The sequence below is a fragment of the Malus sylvestris genome, chromosome 9 (assembly GCF_916048215.2).
Source record: "Malus sylvestris chromosome 9, drMalSylv7.2, whole genome shotgun sequence".
Classification (NCBI taxonomy): Eukaryota; Viridiplantae; Streptophyta; class Magnoliopsida; order Rosales; family Rosaceae; genus Malus; species Malus sylvestris.
This window is the reverse complement of record NC_062268.1, coordinates 14,519,195-14,533,232: the sequence shown is the minus strand read 5'-3', so window position 1 is coordinate 14,533,232 and position 14,038 is coordinate 14,519,195. Positions and strand designations below refer to the sequence as shown.

Sequence of the window (14,038 nt, the reverse complement as noted above, 5' to 3'; positions counted from 1 at the left end):
GGATGCAGAGCCAATTCAGAAGAAGGCGAGCGACAAACCGCTCAACGAAAAAATAAGCCAGGAAGAAGACACTGGGATCGATCCCCTACGAAGGGAGGCATGACATCAAGACGTACACCAAGTTCTCAATATCGATCAACCAAATCCTTCACAACCTCAAGGACAAGCCATGGTTCAAGCCACCGCCACCTATAAGAGGGGACATCTCCAAGATGGACCAGACAAAGTATTACACATTCCATAGAAGCCCCGGGCACACAACCAACGACTACACCACATGGACGAAGTAATTTAAGATGGTCATGAAGGAAGGCAAGTGTAATCAGTATGTCGACAGACTAGCTGGCCAGCCAAGGTGAGAAATAGATGCTAATGTCAAACCCATAGCCAAGACGATCCAAATCAACAAAATATTTTTCGAATCCAAGCATCTGGGGGCCACTAACAGTTCTAAGAAAAAGAAGATCTAGAAGGCGAGGTCAATCTTTTAGGTTCAAGCCGAAGATGCTGTACATAGACCAATCGTCAGTTTCACCGAGTAGGACGCTGATGGTAGGGCTAGGTTCGGTTCTTATCGGTTCGGTTTTTTGCCAAAACCGAAACCAAACCGAAATTTCGGTTCGGCCCAAATTTTTTTCGGTTTTTTTCGGTTCGGTTTTTTTTTCGGTTCGGTTTCGGTTTTTTTTCGGTTTTTTTTTTTTTCCTCCAAAAAATGCAAAACAAGCACAACATAATATAGGAATAGAAAATATGACATGTTTCCATCTCTACATATAAAGTCTCATAAAACTTAAAGTCCAACTATAAATAGAATCAATCATCAATCAAGTTTAAGTCTTCAAAAAGTCCAAATTAAACATCAAAGTTTAAGTCTTCAAAAAGTCCAAATTAAACATCAAAGTTTAAGTCTTCAAAAAGTCCAAATTTAAACATCACAAGTCAAATAAACCTTCAAGGTTTCATCACTTCATGTCTTGCACAAATAAAATCTTCCAAGTCTTCAGGCTCAAGCTCAACGCATAGGCGGCCTAGGAGGCAACATAGCACCTTTCTTTGAGCTTCCCCTTGCCATTTCTACATACAAATAAAAATAAAAATAAGAACATGACATAATTGGCACACATACTTGGCATAATTGAAATTTCAGATTATATTTTTGGCACACATACTTGGCATAATTGAAATTTCCAACAACTATAGTACATAGTTACTAGCGAAGAAAACAATACCGATTGATGAAAATAACATCTTGGAAAATGCCTTCATCTCTCTTAGACCGATTCTCATAATTGCAGCCTGGTCATTCAAAATAAGCAGTCACAATGACATAGAAAAAGCAGATGAGATGTGGGTTCAACTTTTACCAAAATTTTTGAGCTTACCTTTGTGTTATTTCCCATCTCCAACCCATCCACAAAACCTGCTGCTATGGCCACAACATTTTTCAGGGTTCCACATAGTTCTACCCCTTCCACATCTTGGATCTATAAATTTCAAACACGGAAAGGTGTCAATGGAGCATTCCAATATAAATTTGATGTCAATCGCTAAATCAAATTATATGCTGGGATAAGCATTTAGCGTAGCTAACATACTACCAAATTTTTACTAAATGTGTGGGAAACTAAAGTAGTTCCCGTCCGTGCCAAACATTCATGATAGTAAAAGACTAAAAGTACACTATTATGACATTCATTGTAACAACGTATTCGATGTACTCACAGGTGTCATATATCCCATTCAGAGTGCAGTATGATATCCAAATCTAGGGAGACAAATTGGTGATCCATGGTGAAGGAAAAACATAAATGAACGCAAAGATTAACCACGGAAACAAGGGCCTAGCCATCAGTGCGTCTCCTACCGACAACCATATCGAACAATAGGCCCAAAAGTCAAAACCTTTTCGATTTTAAAGTATAATACTGATTCATGAAACTAAAACAGAGAATTGTAGCTAAGTGTGAGATAGGTAAACGCAAGATCTATAAGTTTAATCGACGAAAAACTCATTACAATTTTTGCAGATCCACAGTTTTTAAAGCAAATGAAAGATGATTTCTTCAAAATTCAGCTAAACAATCCCATTTCTACAACCCACAGAATGCAAATCTCAAATCATAAGATCCAAATTCGCAATTAAAAACCGATTCCAATCAGATCTACAGCAAGCAGTGAGAAACTACAAAGATCTACACATTCCAGCACACCCAAACAGCATCACAAGTAAATGAGCAACCTTTCTGAATCAAACACCGCAACACACAGAACCCAAATCGAATCATGCAAAAACAATATCGAAAAATATCCATAAACAAAAAAAATCGAAAACAACCCAATTGAGCAAAACCACGGAGCTCGACGAAATACCAAATGAGCAGAGCAGATGAATATTACCTCAGTCAATGTGAGGCGGGAGGTCGACAGCGGAGAGAGCGAGAGAGATCTTATGCGGAAGAAGAGTGAGAGAGAGAAGAGAAAGGATAGGGAGATCCTTCTCCTCCAGATCCGCCAATCGGTGGGCCTCGGACTTCCGCGTGGCAGCCTCCGCCAGCTTCTCGGCTTCTTCCTCGCGCTTCTGGGCCGCGGGGGATTTGCTGATGAAGCATTCTCGTTGCAGCCATCCCAGGGAGTCGGTGACCCCCAAATCCTTCCTCGCGCTTCTTGGCCACGGGGGATTTGCTGCCCTTCACCTCGCACCAGTACTACTCGTCCTTCTCGCGAGCCTCGCGTTCCTTGCGCTTGGCTTCAATGAAGCCCTTCACAGAGAGACAGAGAGAGTGAGAGAGATGAGGCTCGGCTGCGCGAGAAGGTTACTGGGCTAGGTTACACTGGACTGGAGGCAGGGAATGAGAGAGAGAAGAGAGGAATGAAAAAAATAAAAGGTGCGGCTAGGGTTAAAACTTAAAAGGTTTGTTGATTGCTCAAAAAAACTAAAAAACTTTTTTGAAACCCTGGAGGCATGAGGATTCGAACCCATGCGCAGGGACTTGAAGAGTTTCAAGCAAACCAACTTGGTACCTAGTTATGTCTTGTTATGATTGTATCACTAAATTATTTATAATATTGAAAAAAAAATTAAATATATATATCTGTTCAGTTCGGTTCGGTTTGGTTCGGTTTCCGAACCTTAAAAACCGAAACCGAACCAGCCAGGTTCGGTTCGGTTCGGTTTGGCAGTTTCGGTTCGGTTTTTTTTCGGTTCGGTTTTTTTCGGCCTCGGTTCGGTTTGGTTTTCGGTTTTTTTCGGTTTTCGGTTATTTGAACCCACCCCTAGCTGATGGACTAAACTTTCCCCACAATGATGCCTTGGTGATTTCTGTTTAACTGGCCCATGCTATCGTTGACAGAGTTATGGTGGACAACAGCAGCTCCGTCAATATCCTACAATTATCAGTCATCCAGAAAATGGACTAGGAACGCACGATCAAACGCAAAGCAGAGGTCTTGACCGGATTCAACGAACTTACCTTCACTGTCATTGGCACCACCACACTCGACATAACCAGTCCTTCGATTATCTCATCGCAGACCTTTATAATCCTCAGTGACCCATCTCTCTATAATAGGATATTAGGCCGACCTTGGCTAGTGAAGATTAGAGCTGTGACATAGATTGAGTATCAGAAAATTCGATTTTGCATCCCGGAATGAGCAGTCGGAGAGATCAAAGGCGACCTGCCTATGTCTTGGAGATACATTGTACAAGTTCCCAAAGAGTCAGAGAATAAGTCTTTCATCCCAGCAGTAGCAGCTGAAGTGTAGAAAGATAACTCTACCTTCGCCAAATAACTATTACAGCAGGCAGGTCAAGAAGATGGCGTCAAGGTCGACAATGCCTTGAAAGATGAATCAGGATGGAAATCCAAAGAGGACGTTGAGAACATCATTCTTGACCCCTACCAGAAAAAAAAAACGGCTATTATTGGCTCATGTTTAAGCTCGATGGAGAAGTGATATGAGCATATTTATGCGACTGAGTTAGCTTGTTCTCATGCATTTATGTTGTTATTTCTTAGTTAATTATGTATTTTAAGCTATTTTCGTGTGTTTGTAAGTCTATAGGCCTTATAAAGCAATAAAATGCATTTTGGTGGATTTTGGAGCAGTTTTGGGCTAGGAATGAATAGCACATGCATGGAGCAAGGTGGATGGACGAAATTGAAGGCTAAAGAGGCTAGGAATGTGTTAAAGAGAAAGAAGAATTAATGTAAAAATGACAAAGAGCTCAACCACAAAGGGGTGTCACTCCACCATTCACCTTTCCATCATTGTCGTGCACCACCATTGCACTCGCTTCGGATTCTTATGTCGTGCATCATCATCCATGTTCCCTCCATTGACTCATTTGTTGCATCATTCCACTTCCTTTCCTTTGTTTACCATGTGCACAATATCCTTTCACCTCCTTGCACTCATTGATTCACCACTTACTCACCTTTCCACCTATGCCATGCATAATCACCCTTGTCCCCTTTATTATTTCAAATTTCATGCATCATTACATTGAATCATTGCACTCAATTGCTACACCATTCCTTGTTCCCTCCATCATTTCAAATTTCATGCATCATTACATTGAATCATTGCACTTAATTGCTACACCACTCCATGTCCCCCTTCATTGCCATGCACTTCCTCTATAAAAGGAAGTGTGTGTAACATAAATGGAGTACATACTTGGTTATATCATTCACTCCCATTTCAACACAACCTTCATCCAAACACATCCATTCATCTTCACATCAATTCCTCCATATAAACAAACCTTCAAACACTCACCAACACCTTGTGCCGTAGCAAAGGAAGGGAAGAAGTGCTTGGACGTGCTTGCTGTCCAACTTGGATCGTTGGAGCATTTAGGTGTTTTCTTTCTTTTTTTAATGTTTAAATTCATTTCCTTTCGTTTTGTTGTAAATATGAGTGGCTAAACCCCTCTTGGCTAGGGGTGATTTCAAAGCCATGATTATGTGTGCAATATAATTTGATAAATTCCAGTTATGAACTCTTGAATCGTGAATGCAATTGGCTTAATTATTTGATTGATAACTTATTTGTATTTGTTAATTAAGGGTCGACACTTAATTGGCATGCATAAATCCGTTGCTAGAATATAAGGAAGTTTCACATAATCGTTACAAACTTATATTCACATGTAGTGAAGGTCGCTTATAAACGATCGCGTTAAGTTTAATTCCTAACATGAGTGACATGATGTCATAGTTGCAAGTGCTTTGTCAATGCTTATGATTTTCATTAAACGTAATGATCTTTGATTGTATCTTTATTATGATGTCATGTAGGGAACTTTAGAAGAATGTTTTGGGTTGTCGAATGATGTCATCCAATCCAATAAAACAAGGAAAATCTGAGAGTTAACTAGTGATGTCACGGTTAATTTGGAGCATTGTCGTTCATAATTCAATGAAGTAGTAACTGGAAATCGAGTTATTTGCATACATGTCCTGTGTGGAGAAAAAGCCTCTAGCTATCCCATCCATCATCTTATTTCTCACATTCGTTTTACAATTTGTCTAGTTTTTCATACTTGTTTGTTTGTTTCAACTTCATCCAAATCAAAACCCCCCCTTTTAGTTTCTTGTTTCAAAGTGTTTCAAATCTATTTTAGTTTGTGTTTTTAAGTGTTTTGATTCAAGTAAAAGTCAATTTTCGTCCAAAGTCATTCCTAGTGTCTAGTTTAAGTTTATTTGGTTGTTTTACGCTGTTTTGAGTAATTTAAGTTTGCTTTGAGTCTTGTGAGTCTTGTGAGTCTTGTGAGTCTTGTTAAGTGTTTTTAAGTTTAGTTTTATGTTTTTGAGTCAATTTAGAGGTTATTAGCAAGCCCACCTAATCCCCGGTCCAGAACGATCCCTACTTATACGTGTACTACAATTGTCAAAAGAGGGTTAAATTTGTGTGTTAAGATAATTTTCGCATCAAGAAGGAAGAACTCACCGTTTTCCTTAGGAAAAATCATGACGTTTTCGCATGGTCACCCTCTAACATGCCCCGTATGATCCAACAGTAGCTTGCTATAAGCTGCACATCGATCCTACTATCAAACCTATGATCCAGAAAATGTGTCATTTCACACTCGAGTGAGTAGCAATTATCAAGGCAGAGATCAACATGATACTCGAGACTAGATTCATTGAAGAAGTGCCATACTCAGCATGGTTGGCAAACATCATTCTAATAAAGAAAAAAAAAACAAGGGCAAATGGAGAGTATGTGTGGATTACACTAACCTCAATAAGGCATGCCCTAAAAACAACTACCTAGTTCCCTGAATTGACTTGCTCGTTGACTCAACATCCAGGAACTAGCTGCTCAGCTTCTTAGATGCATACTCAGGCTACAATCAGATTGTCATGCACGAGCCTGACAAGGAGAAAACCACATTCGTGATCGAGCAAGGCACATACTGCTACAAGGTCATGCCCTTTGGCCTCAAGAACACATGAGCAACCTACCAGCGGCTCATAAACATGATGTTCAAGAAACAAATCGGAGTAACCATAGAAGTCTACGTCAACGACATCATGGTGAAAGGCAAGCAGCGGTCATACCACATCAGCAACTTGGTGGACTTTTGACATCCTCCGAGAGTACAAAATGAAGCTCAACACAGCCAATTGCACTTTTGACATCTTCTCAGGCAAATTCTTAGGGTACCTTGTAACCCAGCGAGGAATCGAAGCTCACCCAAGGCAGATCAGAGCAATCCTGGACAGGAAGTCTCCTATAACTCTGAAGGAGATCCAAAGTCTAACTAGACGATCAGCTGCACTCAATCGTTTCCTCTTACGATCCACCATCCGATGCAAGCCTTTCTTCAAGGCAATGAAAAGGGCACAGGAAGATAAATGGAACAACGGGTGCAAGAAAGTGTTTCAAGACCAAAGTAGTACCTGACATCACCTCTACTACTTTCCAAGCCGGAAGCAACGAATAACCTATATATGTATGTGGAGGTATTAGAAGTAGCAGTGAGTTTTGCCCTCATACAAGAAAAGCTAGGGACCTAACTACCTGTATTCTATACATCCAACGCTCTTCTCAATGTGGAAACTAGATGCCCGAAGACTGAAAAGCTAATTTTGGCGCTAGTTGTTGCAGCTTGAGAGCTCAAACCTTACTTTCAAGGGAATCCGGTAATCGTCATGACCCAATACCCACTGTGATCAGTTTTGCATAGTCCGGATGCTTTTTAACGAGCGATGAAGTGGGTGTTGAAACTTGGCCAATACAGCTTAGCATACCAACCCCACATGGTAATAAAGGCCCAGGCCTTGGCGGACTTCGTAGCAGAATTCACCCCAAGCCTGAAGGATGCAATAACACAGCCTGAAAATGCCCCGGAGGCAGCATAGTACGCTGTAGCTACACTAGCCCCACCTGTAGGAGATTTATGGTGTCTGCACATCGATGGATCATCTAACTACCAGGGATCGTGAGCAGCCTTAATTCTTACTACCTTAGATGGTTCGATGCTTGAGCATGTGATCATTCTAAGCTTCAAAGCATCAAACAACAAAGCAAAGTATGGAGCCCTACTAGCAGGTCTCCGATTGGCAAAAGACCTAGTGGTGAAGAAGCTCACGATTTATTTCGATTCCTAACTAATCACCAACCAAACCTCAGGGAAGTACGCAGCGAAACATCTAAGGATGACCCGATACCTCAAGAAGGTATGAGAGCAGCTAGTGACGTTGCAAGTGTACACACTCATTCTGTTTCCACAAGCATAAAATGCCCACACAGATGCACTAGCAGGTCTAGGCTCTGCCTTAGACCATCAGCTCAGGTGCTTCATCCTAGTTGAGTATTTAGAAAAATTAAGCATAGATAAGGAACCAGAAGTCGAGGTGGCGTAGATCAACACAACTTTGAGTTGGCAAGATCCCATCATCGAATACATAGTCAATGGAATGCTCTTCGTAGATAGAATGGAGTCTAGAAAGCTCCATATGAAGGCAGCACGCTACTATATGGGGTGAAGGAAATTTTGTGAAAAACATGTTCATTTGAGCAACATCTATATAGCATGCAATTAACAATTAAAGGTGGAATCATGCTTACATGCACTCAAAACAAAACATTACCCATGAAATTCAAAGCCTAGTAGTTAGGTGAACCAAGACTCAACTCAAAACAAAGTGAGTTGAGAAATTTATACCTTTGTTGATTCCTCTTTGCATAAGCAAAGGATAATCAACCAAGAGATAGGGCCTTCATTCCTTGCTTCTTATCTCCATGGATTTGGATGGAAGAATTGGTTTCTCCAAGTTCTCAAAGTTGAAAACCTCTAAGTCTCCACACCAAGGAAAGATTGATGAAGAAATGAGTGACCTAGAGGAAGTAAGATTGCTAGCTCAATTCCTGTAGGGTGGCCGGCCTCTTTAGAGAGAAAAGAGAGCTTGTGTTCTCATCTTTTCTCCAAAAGAAACCTTAAATGAATTTTGGCTATAAAGTCATATTTATACCTACATTCATTTTAGTGGCAAACTTGTAATTAAGTCCAAAACCCACTCCTATATCAATATGGCCGGCCATAGGGTTTCATTGGGCTTTTTAGGCCTTTGTCAATTATTTGTCATTAAGTAGTCATACAACTTAAGTCAATGGGCTTGACGTTCAAAGCCCATTGGGCCTTGAGGCCCAAAACTAACCCGTGGTCTATTAACGAACTTTATTCGTTTGATTAATTAACATATTAATTAATCATTGCCATAAATAAATAATTAAACCATTTAATTATCCTTACTCATCTCCGTTGTTTCTTCAATCTCTACTTTACACGGTGTACGATCCATTAGGTTCCTTTTAGCGAGGCAGTGGGCGATTAGAACTCTTTCAAATCGATTTTGAATTGAAACTTACTTTCAATTCTCCCTATAGTATTTACACATGTTTAGGGCTTCCACAAACCATGAGTGACACCTAGCAGTATGTCATGGTTACCCAAGCTAATCAGAAGAGGTGGATAACCTATTCAGTTTAGGATTACAATGCAATACGGTCTTTCTCTAATACAATACTCTTGACCACATTGTTGAAGGAAAATTTTGTGAAAACATGTTCATTTGAGCAACATCTATTAGCATGCAATTAACAATTAAAGGCAGAATCATGCTTTCATGCACTCAAAAACAAAACATTACCCATGAAATTCAAAGCCTAGTAGATTGGTGAACCAATACTCAACTCAAAAACAAAGTGAGTTGAAATTTATACCTTTGTAGATTCCTCTTTGCATAAGCAAAGGCTAATCACCCAAAGAGAGGGCCTTCATTCCTTGCTTCTTAAATCTATGGATTTGGATGGAAGAATAGGTTTCTCCAAGTTCCCAAAATAGAGAACCTCTAAGTATCTTCACCAAGGTTAGATTGGAGAAGAAATGAGTGACCTTGGAGTAGTAGTATTGCTAGCTAATCCCTCCAAGGGGGCCGGCCTCTTTAGAGAGAAAGGGAGAGACATGTTCTCTCCAATTTTCTCCAAAAGAAACCCTTAATGAATTTAGGCTATAAAGTCCTTTATATAGTCCCTTCAAATAAGTGACCTAAAGAACCAAAAAGCCATTCTCTCTAACATGGCCGGCCATAAGGGTTTTATTGGGCTTTTGGGCCTTTGTGAATTAAGTTGTCATACAACTTAAGTCAATGGGCTTGACGTTCGAAGCCCATTGGGCCATGAGGCCCAAAACTAACCCGTGGTCTTTTAACGAACTTATTCGTTTGATTAATTAACATATTAATTAATCCTTGCCATAAATAATTAAACCATTTAATTATTCTTACTCATCTCCGTTGTTTCTTCAATCTTTACCTTACACGGTGTACGATCCATTAGGTTCCTTTTAGCGAGGTAGTGGGCGATTAGAACTCTTTCAAACCGATTGTGAATTGAAACTTACTTTCAATTCTCCCTTTAGTGATTATACACGTTTAGGGCTTCCACAAACCATGAGTGACACCTAGCAGCATATCATGGTTACCCAAGCTAATCAGAAGAGGTGGAGAACCTAGTCAGTTTAGGATTACAAATGCAATACGGTATTTCTCTAATACAATACTCTTGACCACATTGTTTGGTTTGATAGTTTATTCATGTCTACTATCCAATGTGATTCGTGTGCTTATATGATTACCTTGAATGTGATTTGGAACACCTTCCTAAATCTCATTCATACTCTGATCAAAGATTTTCAATCATATCATAGAGTATTCTCCCTCAAACGATGTGAAGGTTAGAGATCCCTTGTTGCGCATTCACTTGCCTCCATGGCTAAGTGGCTTAACCCCAACGATGCCGTGGACACCCGCGGATGGGGTGACTTTGACATAATCAAAGATCAAGAACTTAACCACAAGACAACTGTGATGCCTCAGGTCAAATGACTACTTTGCATTATCCCAACCATGAGTTCTCATGTGACATGAATATGAGAACTCTTCGTTGATCGTGTTTAGTGAACTCATTCTCTATTGAGCACCTACGTACTTGTCTTGATGTCACACACACCAATGACTCGAGACTAGTCACTCTCCCTGAAAGAAGACACAGCACGTACTGATCTTAACGGACTGTCAATGCCCAATTGGCAATCCTATGATCAGGAACGTTTAGGATGTGTCTACGAAAGAATGGTCTCATGAATCTAACTTCTTTAGATTGCATTCTCCCAATCACATATTCCTTGGACTTATCGTTTAAGCATATAACATTTATATGAGACGGCTCAAACAATAACCTTTGCCCTTTATATTTAAACTACGTTAGTTTAACTTGTGAAATGTCCGTAAAGTATCATCATATGATTGGTTTTAGGGCACATTTCCAACAATTGTTTGGTTTGATAGTTTATTCATGTCTACTATCCAATGTGATTCATTTACTTATATGATTACCTTGAATGTGATTTGGAATGACTTCCTAAATCTCATTCATACTTTGGCCAGAGATTCTTAATCATATCATAGGGTATTCTCCCTAAAACAGTTTGAAGGTTAGAGATCCCTTGTTGCGCATTCACTTGCCTCCATGGCTAAGTGGCTTAACCCCAACTATGCCGTGGACACCCGCGAATGGAGTGACTTTGACATAATCAAAGATCAAGGACCTAACCACAAGACAACTATGATGCCTCAGGTCAAATGACTACTTTGCATTATCTCAACCATGAGTTCTCATGTGACATGAGTATGAGAACTCTTCGTTGATCGCGTTCAGTGAACTTATTCCTTATTGAGCACCTACGTACTTGTCTTGGTGTCAGTCACACCAATGACTCGAGACCAGTCACTCTCACTAAGAGAAGACATAGCACATACTGATCTTAACAGACTGTCAATGCCCAATTGGCAATCCTATGATCAGGAACGTTTAGGATATGTATACGAAAGAGAATAGTCTCATGAATCTAACTTCTTTAAATTACATTCTCCTAATTACATATTCCTTGGACTCATCGTTTAAGCATATAACATTTATATGAGACGGCTTAAAACAATAATCTATGCCCTTGATATTAAACTAGATTAGTTTAACATGTGAAATGTCCGTAAAGTATCATCATATGATTGGTTTTAGGGCACATTTCCAACATGGGGAACGATATGCTCGTTCACAGATCATTCTCAGGACTACATCTCCGCTGTCTATCGCCTCCTGACAACCAGAAGAAACTTAGCTCAATCCACGAAGGCGTCTGTGGAAACCACTTTGGAGGCTGCTTTCTAGCATAAAAAGCTCTTAGCACTGGCTACTACTGGCCAACCATGCATCAAGACGCCAAAGAGTATGTATAAAGGTGTGATAACTGCCAGCACTTTATGCCAGTGCCCACACTACCTGCTAGCGAACTTCACCCACATACGAGCTATTGGGAATTTATGCAGTGGACGATTGACCTGGTAGGACCAATGTCGCCTGCCACTAGAAGCAGAGGCATGATGATCGTAGCGACCGACTACTTCACCAAATGGATCGAAGCTGAACACATGAATACAACTACCCAGACGAACATAGAACGCTTCATATAAAACAACATCATCTACCATTTCGACATCCTGCACTCCATCGTCACCGACAATGGTCCTCAACTTGTGGGCAAAGACTCGACAGAGTTATTCGAAAAATATGGTATCAAGTAGCACATGTCCACGCCCTAGTATCCGCAAGGCAATGGGCAGGCCGAGACGTCCACCAAGACCATCCTTAACTGCCTCAAGAAGTCTTTCTCAAACAAGAAGGGCAAGTGGGCAGACGAACTCCCTGGTGTTCTGTGGGCATATCGCACCACCAAAAGTCAAGTAACTGGCGAGACTCCATTCTCCCTAGAGTATGGCTCTCCCAACATCATGGTGCCAAGCATCAACACTGTACTATTGAATTTAGAGCAGAACGAGAAGAAGATAGCCATAAACTTAGACCTGGCAGAGAAAGAGCGTGAGAAGGTTATCACCCGCATTGCAGCCTATCAACAACAGCTCATCTCCAGCTACAATAAGAGAGTGAAGATCCGACAATGCCAACCAGGAGACTTAGTCCTTAGAAAAGCCTTAATCATCGCCCGTTGGGAAAGCTCAAAAAAGATGGCTCATATCTAGGAAGGTTCGTACAAGATCAGCCGAGTAGATGGAAAGAGCAGCTACACCCTCACCACTATGAGCGACAAAGAAATTGAAAAGCAGTGGAATGACAAATAAAGTTTGAATACTCAAACGGCTCGACGAACAGGACCTCACATGCCAAGGATTATCTGTTGTTATGCCATTACTACCTACTAGCAAAGTTAATAAATTTCTCTATTTTCAATGAAGATTGAAGGAATTATTCACAAGCCTAGGCCGAATGCATAAACAAGCTGACCATCCCTGTGACAAGCAGAAGACGCCCTGCCCTTGTAGACATGGCATGTGTTTTCTGAAATGAGCATAATTATGCGACTTAGTTAGCTTGTTTTCTTGCATTTTCATAGTTAGTTTGTGTTTATTATAGTGATTTAAGCTATTTTCATTTGTTTGTAGGTCTAATTGGCAAAGTTGGCAAGAAAGTGCATTTTGAAGCATTTTGAAGCATTTTAGAGCAATTTTGGGCTAGAATGGATTGCATGCTGGTGCGTGAATTACTTGACACACAAAATTAAACCCTCTTTTTGACAATTGTAGTATAGATGTAAGTAGGGTATCGTTCTAGGCCGGGGATTAGGAGGGATTGCTAATCTATTAAATTAACTTAAAAATATTAAATAAGACTCAAGGACACAAAACTAGGCTAAAAACTCTAATAACTCGAAACACACTTAAAATGACTCAAAATAATGAAAACAATCAAATTAAACACTAGGACTGAAATGGACGGAAATTAAATTAAAAGACTAACAATAAAGAAAACTAAATAAATAATATAATTTAATAATGGATGGGTGTTTGGTTTTGATGAAAAGTAAATTAAACTTAATTAAATTACAGAATTGACAAAAACATAAAATTAAGGTAAAATGATAAATGACGGACTAGCTAGAGGGTTCTTCTCCACACATGTTATACTTGCATACAAAATGATTTCCAGTTGTTCATTTAATAAATTGTGAATCTCAATACTCCAGATTAACCGTGAACAGCACTTTTTTAATCTTCAAGTTTTCCTTAAGTTATTGAATTGGACGGGAAAACGCATACAACAATTCAAAACATTCTTCGATTGTAGAGGTAGCATGTGACACGTGCGGATAAATCTGGAAAAGAAGATTTGCCCGTGGGTTGAAGCCCAGCTTTTGAGAAAGCTAGCGTGTCTTTGACTGTTGAATTTCCCTCTTCGATTTCTGAATTGGTGCTTCGACAAACTGCCCGAGATTTCCGCAAAGCAATTTGCGTGTGACAAGTGACGACATGTCTGGACAAATTGATCTTTTGAAATCCGGGGTTCGGCTCGTGGTTTCTGAGCAAGCCCAGCCTTTAAGAAATGAAACGCCTCTTTTCAGAAAAGAATCCGGCTTTTGAGAAAGGAGCGTCCTCTTTTTAGAAAAGAATCC

At 40.1% G+C, this 14,038-nt stretch overlaps 1 long non-coding RNA gene across 1 annotated transcript; it reads right to left on the bottom strand.

Annotated features, from left to right (window-relative positions):
* Positions 1-713: 713 nt before the first annotated feature.
* On the bottom strand, positions 714-2,439 carry LOC126582942 (uncharacterized). The gene is made up of 4 exons (XR_007609632.1): positions 2,398-2,439; positions 1,383-1,484; positions 1,230-1,296; positions 714-1,074 (listed from the first exon to the last, which is right to left on the bottom strand). It is a non-coding gene; the product is annotated as an uncharacterized LOC126582942 (long non-coding RNA).
* Positions 2,440-14,038: the final 11,599 nt, after the last annotated feature.